Source organism: Silene latifolia, chromosome 9 (assembly GCF_048544455.1).
Source record: "Silene latifolia isolate original U9 population chromosome 9, ASM4854445v1, whole genome shotgun sequence".
NCBI classification, from domain to species: domain Eukaryota; kingdom Viridiplantae; phylum Streptophyta; class Magnoliopsida; order Caryophyllales; family Caryophyllaceae; genus Silene; species Silene latifolia.
This window is the reverse complement of record NC_133534.1, coordinates 126384508-126393369: the sequence shown is the minus strand read 5'-3', so window position 1 is coordinate 126393369 and position 8862 is coordinate 126384508. Positions and strand designations below refer to the sequence as shown.

The following is an 8862-nucleotide window of genomic DNA, read 5'->3' as shown; positions in this document are numbered from 1 at the left end:
GCATATTCTTTGAGATTTTGATCCCTTGGTAGGAAAGGAGTAAGAATCTTGCATTTTCATGGCAAAACGAGACTAAATTGATTGAATTCAATGACCAAGCATCAAGGAGAGACAAGATTAGAAGGCCTTTGTACATATTATAGTAGATGAGCAATGTTGAGAAAGGATCCTTGAGTCCCCAAGGAATTTATGAAGAAAATGGAAGAAAAGAAGAAGAAATGTTGCTGAGGTACAATCCGTGCGGTTTCTCCACAATCCGCCCGTCCTCCACAAGCACAATCCGTGCGTCTTCTGCCAAAGACGCTCGGGTTAGCAGCCACCAGAATCCGCCCGGATTCCCCTGAAGACGCCCGTGTTCCCCTGCCAGAATCCGCTCGTCCCGACTCCAAAACGCACGGATTCCAGTTGTAACACCCCGGTTTATTAAAGAGGTCCTCGTCAAGACATTCTCTAATAAAACGGACTGTTACCATCTCGGTTTCCCGAGGTAGTGAATAACAAATTAAACTCCAAGGCAATTTATATAATATTTTAACTTAATTATTACAAATACTCTTTTCAACTCAAATTACAAGAACTGACATAATTAAAAGTGGAAGTCTTCTAGATGATGATCTAGCCACTAAGTCGTCTGATCCAATGTCTCACGCCCATCAAGCTCCCGTCCTATCTCTTAAACCTGTCAAGTCTGCTCCCCATAAAACGGATCATCACAGGTGTTCACGAATACACAGGGTCAACCACGAGGTTGAGTAGGGAAAACAAAATAAGTACGACAACAAAATACATAACTCCATTTCCAATTCGTCACATACTCCACCTCTCCGTATCACAGACCCTGAGTACTTCCACACCATATCAATAACTTCCACACCGTATCAATAACTTCCACATTATTTCACAGACCCTGAATAATCTCTGTTTCATATCACAGACCCTGAATAACTTCCACACCATATCAATAACTTCCACACCATATCACATACCCTGAATATCACAGACCCTGAATATCACAGACCCTGAATAATCTCTGTTCCATATCACAGCCCCTGAATACTTCCACATCATATCACAGACCCTGAATAATATCCATATCATCCTCCAACTCCAGTGCATATGAATGCTCAAGATAAATTGATGCAACACAATATATATATAAATCAATGAACTGATGAATCATAAAATCATGCCAGTTACCCGATGTTGTGATATCATACTCAATACAATCAAAACAGTCAATCACCCTTCCCAATATAAATGATAATATAACTCGACAACCAGGAATCCAGTCCACACAATTCGATCAATAACGATAATAAGACAAGTGTAGTTCCCCTACCTCGAGTGCCAGCAATTCCAATTAAGCAGTCCAGAAAGTAAAGCAATGAATTGATTATCGGTCCTTCACGAATCCGTCACCTAGCACCATTATAATATGTATAATTACTAACTACTAAATATAGACATCTCCCACAATAGAGGCTTTCCCGAAATACATTCCCGACACCAACTTATGCCCAATTGATGGCTAAATAACCCGAATAGTATTTGACTCAACTTCCCAAAATAGAAGTTATTAAAGTATAATTTCTTAGAATGGAAACTTTCCCGATAAGGTAGCCTTTTCTTTTTAACAAACCCGTCTCCAAATCCCATCTCTAGTTAATTAATTATTATGTTATTTTAATTAACTCGGCACTTAAACCAACCCGATAATTTAAACAACTTATACGATTTTAAGAAACCCGAATCCAACATCGAACAACTCAAATATTCCCGACTCAAATATGTCTTTGATTATTTAAATATTCGGGAATTAAATTAAATAACTAATTTAACGAATTAAATGATTTAAGGAAACCCGAATCGAACAACAACTTAATCAACCCGACTTAAACCCGTCTTCAATTATTTAATCAACTCGGGAATTAAATTAATTAATTAAGAATACGACCCACTACTAAATATAACGATTAAACTAATGAAAACCCGTCTTTAATTATTTTAATGTACTCGGGAAGTAATTAATTAATTTAGAATACAATAGCTTAAACGATAATAAACGAATCAAACCCGACTACAAGCGCACCCCCTTCAATTAGACACAACTCCATCCAAAGAACCACCACCCCTCACCGTCGACCACCAGGCTGACACTGGTCTGGCCTGGTCAACTCTGACCACCACCAACGTGGTCGACCCACGCCGGTGGTCAGAACCACCACCACCAACACCTCATGTCCGCAACCTTGCCGCCACCACAGCCCGTGATTGCAACCCCAAAGCCGCCACTGTATTCGACAATACACTAACCAACTACCACCATTCTGCTCGCCTCTAACCCACGCACACAACCACCTTATCACCACCTTGTCGACCTCCCCCTAGTCGACGGTGACGCCACCCAAAACTACTCGACTAACCTGCATTTAACCTGCTCATAAACCCGTTTGTTAACCCATACTTGAAGCCGCCTATTCTTTGTTACAATCACCACTAAGGACCACCCTAACCACCACCACGACACTATTCACATACCCCCCATTACCACTACCCCGACTCTAACCACTGTTAACACTTCTAAAAGACATGAACAACCCTTAAAACCCGACGGCAAAGAAGAAAACAGAGGATAAGGTTGTTGTGCTTACCTTTTTCTTTGCCGTGACAGGCCACAAGCGCCACCCCGAACGTCGACAACCTCCCTTAGCTCTTCCCCCGCTACACGCTAAACACTCACGCTCATTCTCTCCCTCTCTTTATGCGTGAGATTGGTGATTGGAGTTGGTGAAAAGGAAGGGACAAGGCATGGGAAGAGGAGGTGTAAAGGAAAGAAAAGTTGGCATGCTTTGTTTTGGGTGTAAAGAACGAAATAAAAAGAGAGTATGGTATGGGTAAAACTAATAATCTAATAATAATATTAGAATAATAATAATATATAATAATAAGGATATTTCTAATAAAGATATTTTATTAAAAGTCGAATGTAGGATAAACCCGTCACGATTAACTTATATCGATACAACGCGGGTAATTAAAATAACTTAATGAAATTATCGACTCAATAATTAACCTGACTTAATTAGTAATATAAAATGTATAATAATTAATATATAATAATATCCATTGTAATTTATTATATAAAAATCATTTAATTTATTATATAAAATACGGGGTATTACAGTCTTCCCCCCTTAAAATGAACTTCGTCCCGAAGTTCGCTCTCATATTCAATCCTCAAAAGGGTATTGCATATCGTACTTACGGATGTCACAAATTTCTAACACGGTTAACACCCACTTGACACATCAATTAACATAATAGTTACGAAATGTTACATTCTGCCCTCCTAAAAATAAACTTCGTCCCGAAGTTTAACTCGTCTTTACTTAACCGAAGTAACTCTAACTAGTAGCTAACTGAGAACACAATGTATACCAATTAAATATTCATCTGAGAACACCATCATCTTTTCATCTCAATTCCGATCTCAAACTCAACGTAAACTCATTAACCATGGTCGCACTGGACCGCAAACATATCTCCCGTAATAATCACTCGGCTCATAGGCCACTCATAACTCATTACCAGCAGTTTAATCACCCTCTCCTTTTACACATCAACCAATTAACAGAAGTAGGAACAACACATATGGAACTCAATTGTATAGGTACCCCACAACTAACATCAACTTGGTCAACTATAACCTACAAACAAGTGCAAATTAAGCATCAAGATTTTACAATCCTCCCCAACTAGAAACATGGTTACGTCCTCGTAACCTTCATTATTATAACAACGGTCTCAAACTATTGCTAACAACTTAAAAATGAAAAAAAAAGGTTCTCTACTTTCGCTTAAGTTAACTAGTCCTTACCAAGGACAATCTATATGCAAGCTCTCTCAAGGAAGCTACCGTTACTCGTACAAATCATTAGTAATCATTCATCTCACCAATCCTTGTAATCTCCTACTTTAGAAACCCCGGGGAATCCATCAACATGCGAAAAGAATTATGGTCAACACTTTGATAACTTGATTTATGAAAAATTATAACCTAATAGGTCCAATCTGACTTTCCTTTGCTTAATTGTACGGATTTAGGTCAAGACACAGAATCACCAATAGAAATGAAGACAACCAGTTTCGCAGTACTTATCGTGTCAGAAATATTTTCAATTCTTTTAACAAAGGGTTTAGGAATTATTCACGAATGACGAATGCGCCTTGATTGAAAAATTCTACAACATATTGGTCGAGTCAAACCAGCGAGTAACCTCGATATTGGGAAGTTAACATACAAGACTATCATGCATAAAATTTCGTTATGGGTATTAAATATGTTTAACTGCACCCAACACAATGACATGCAAGGTTAATGTATTTATCGACACCAATTTTTACCATTATTCGTTACCTGTCATGCTAATATCAACTTACCATGTTAACACGTAACTCATTTAAATCACCAAATCACATTTCCCGTTTCGACATTCGTAACCAACCACAATCCACCAATTCGCTACATGGACGAACAACATGACTAACTTGACTCACCACTTGTGACTCCGTTCTACTTTCATTACTCCAGACTTAGCAACGATCATGAAACCATTCGACCAGACACTTGCTGGAACTCTCTTTCCGAATTTATACTTACATGACAAAGTTTAACTTCATTTTCAAAACCTTTACTTTCATATTGGACGGTGATCAAATTCTTAATATACTTCGTATAACATAGCCGTCTATAGAATTCCTTTACAACTTACTACGAGACTCAAACTCAGGTAGCTTAATTCAATTCCTTCCAACAAAACAAGCTTGGGCGTCGACTCATATATTATAATCTTACAGATTCAGCTTATTCATTTCTGTCCTATCTTTACTAATGAACGACTATTACCTCAACATCAGGGTTTTAGTTGTGCTTCTTTACTCAGCTATATTCACGGCTCAATTAAACGTACTTTAACGACTATCCTTTAAACCAACGTGTACCATGTGAATCATCAAAGGGTTATCCCATTATAATATTGCCAACATAGTTATCATAAACAATCTTTATTAGAATATAATTAATAGTGGTGACTCGAGAATCTAGATATACCAATCGTCGTATTATATCAAACAATTTCCTTTATATCATACTCCTACAATTGCAAGAATCTCTTTAGCATTTTATGACGATCTAATGACGATCATTTCCAATACGAAATAACACACTGTTTATTATCGCGTCACAGGTTTAGGTTCAATTGAAAACATTTATTGCGACGAAGATAATAATTATAACTATGGGCGCACAACTCATATGGAAGACATTAGAACTCAGATGACACTCTACACGTGTGATCATTTAGACACAATCATTACTACCATCCCTGTGTAAACTTTTACACATAATTATTGTAATTATTCATGTGAGTATATTAGCACAATTAAATTACTTTTAATACCATCAACTTTACCAAATTATTTTAATATCATCAACTTTACCAAGATATGACAACATAGTTTTATATTTATATGTATCCGACCACCCTGCAATTATGATGAGCACTCAGAGGTATCACCACGTGTCAAATGTATATTAATATGTGTAAACAACTGGACTCGTATAAACATTTCACCCTCGATTAAGAATCAATTTAAACTATTCAATTTCACTCATACTATCATGCCAACAATATTATCAACTAAACTCCAATTTTTATCACTGGTTGAGATACGTAACTATTGTACATGCCTGCTACTATCGTTATATAAAGACATTATAAATTCATATTATTAAAACTCGTGAATTAATCAAACACTGTATGAAGACTCAACCTAGAACACACATTTTAAAAGTCATGATTCACGTTGTAACTTTCAAAGATTACTAATAAATAACTGTTCGATTAAAACTTGATTCATATTACTTTTACAAAACACGGAGAGTTAAAATCACAGGGAAAAGAATTAGGTTGAAAGCACAAGAATTCATTTTTTTAAAAGAATTTTGTAATTCAATTGGTCAAGACAAGCATGTGACAATGATTGGTCCGAAACTTGGGTCAGTTTGCAAAACTCATTATTTAATATTGAGACATCAAGATTTTTCGTGGCTTATCAATTTGAAAACGCATGCAACTCTTTTGATCGGTGGAGTTGAAATTATGCAAAATTATTAATACAATTTAAATGAGAATTTTATAAATCGTTGGTCAAACATCACCGCACGGGAACTTCCTTACCATAGTTCACTTAAAGTATTTATTACTCCTAATCCGTATATCATATAAGCATGAAACCATTGTCAAATGAACACTAACTCACGAGGCTATCTCTCATAAAATTTTTATCCTTAGACAATGAACAAAAGGAAATGGCGATACGTCAATTAAAGAGTAACATCAACCAACACAAGTTTCATCACTAAGTCTTTCATTTCCTATGTCCCAATTCTTACAACTACACTATCGCTACTAACTCATACCAACTTAGATCTCACACTGTATTTACGTAAATATGTACCCCATAGAATCCCTTCGCATCTCGATCTATTCCGTATATCTACTCACGATTGCTATGACTATAAACATGCAATTCAAATAGTGTTTCTAATTACTATCACAATACTATACTAACATGGCTTTGGGATCACATAACCGCATATTACTTAGTCATAGTGGTACTATCAGCACATCATTCAACATCCACCTAGGTAATTATCATCGACTTGCAATTATTTTCATGCTCACGACTAGCACAACACTTCATTGATTATTAACCTGAACTCGAAAATTTATTTCTCATTTTCCCAACATTATATGATCACGCCATCATTCATACAAGGTACTTACCGTAGCGTTGTCCTGCGGAATGGTTAGAATATATGGGTTCAAAGTTTATATCAACTCGATTATGCAATAATCAATGCACCAATCAATTAACACTTAAGCAACGATATAAGCATTTCAGGTTCAATCCTTAGGCAACTTTTCTACCCTTTCTCTCATATACCCTCAGGGTTTTCCGAGTCAAACTGAGAGGGCCACTGGTTCGGTGTGAGGGGGCCCCTAACTCAAACCTTACCTCAGTGTGCTCCTAACAGTTCTATCCCGGTGTTCATTTTAATTAGACACATCCTAGGTTCATTGGGTTCATTGGTTTAGGCCTGAGGATCGTTCTCTCTGATACCACTTTGTAACACCCCGGTTTATTAAAGAGGTCCTCGTCAAGACATTCTCTAATAAAACGGACTGTTACCATCTCGGTTTCCCGAGGTAGTGAATAACAAATTAAACTCCAAGGCAATTTATATAATATTTTAACTTAATTATTACAAATACTCTTTTCAACTCAAATTACAAGAACTGACATAATTAAAAGTGGAAGTCTTCTAGATGATGATCTAGCCACTAAGTCGTCTGATCCAATGTCTCACGCCCATCAAGCTCCCGTCCTATCTCTTAAACCTGTCAAGTCTGCTCCCCATAAAACGGATCATCACAGGTGTTCACGAATACACAGGGTCAACCACGAGGTTGAGTAGGGAAAACAAAATAAGTACGACAACAAAATACATAACTCCATTTCCAATTCGTCACATACTCCACCTCTCCGTATCACAGACCCTGAGTACTTCCACACCATATCAATAACTTCCACACCGTATCAATAACTTCCACATTATTTCACAGACCCTGAATAATCTCTGTTTCATATCACAGACCCTGAATAACTTCCACACCATATCAATAACTTCCACACCATATCACATACCCTGAATATCACAGACCCTGAATATCACAGACCCTGAATAATCTCTTTCCATATCACATTTTGAATACTTCCACATCATATCACGGACCCTGAATAATATCCATATCATCCTCCAACTCCGTGCATATGAATGCTCAAGATAAATTGATGCAACACAATATATATATAAATCAATGAACTGATGAATCATAAATTCATGCCAGTTACCCGATGTTGTGATATCATACTCAATACAATCAAAACAGTCAATCACCCTTCCCAATATAAATGATAATATAACTCGACAACCAGGAATCCAGTCCACACAATTCGATCAATAACGATAATAAGACAAGTGTAGTTCCCCTACCTCGAGTGCCAAAGAATTCCAATTAAGCGATCCGAGAAAGTAAAGCAATGAATTGATTATCGGTCCTTCACGAATCCGTCACCTAGCACCATTATAATATGTATAATTACTAACTACTAAATATAGACATCTCCCACAATAGAGGCTTTCCCGAAATACATTCCCGACACCAACTTATGCCCAATTGATGGCTAAATAACCCGAATAGTATTTGACTCAACTTCCCAAAATAGAAGTTATTAAAGTATAATTTCTTAGAATGGAAACTTTCCCGATAAGGTAGCCTTTTCTTTTTAACAAACCCGTCTCCAAATCCCATCTCTAGTTAATTAATTATTATGTTATTTTAATTAACTCGGCACTTAAACCAACCCGATAATTTAAACAACTTATACGATTTTAAGAAACCCGAATCCAACATCGAACAACTCAAATATTCCCGACTCAAATATGTCTTTGATTATTTAAATATTCGGGAATTAAATTAAATAACTAATTTAACGAATTAAATGATTTAAGGAAACCCGAATCGAACAACAACTTAATCAACCCGACTTAAACCCGTCTTCAATTATTTAATCAACTCGGGAATTAAATTAATTAATTAAGAATACGACCCACTACTAAATATAACGATTAAACTAATGAAAACCCGTCTTTAATTATTTTAATGTACTCGGGAAGTAATTAATTAATTTAGAATACAATAGCTTAAACGATAATAAACGAATCAAACCCGACTA

The 8862-nt window shown here is 36.4% G+C and overlaps 1 long non-coding RNA gene across 1 annotated transcript; it reads right to left on the bottom strand.

The window, feature by feature from the left end:
• Positions 1 to 502: 502 nt before the first annotated feature.
• On the bottom strand, positions 503 to 2087 carry LOC141598276 (uncharacterized). The gene is made up of 2 exons (XR_012523388.1): positions 1340 to 2087; positions 503 to 688 (listed from the first exon to the last, which is right to left on the bottom strand). It is a non-coding gene; the product is annotated as an uncharacterized LOC141598276 (long non-coding RNA).
• Positions 2088 to 8862: the final 6775 nt, after the last annotated feature.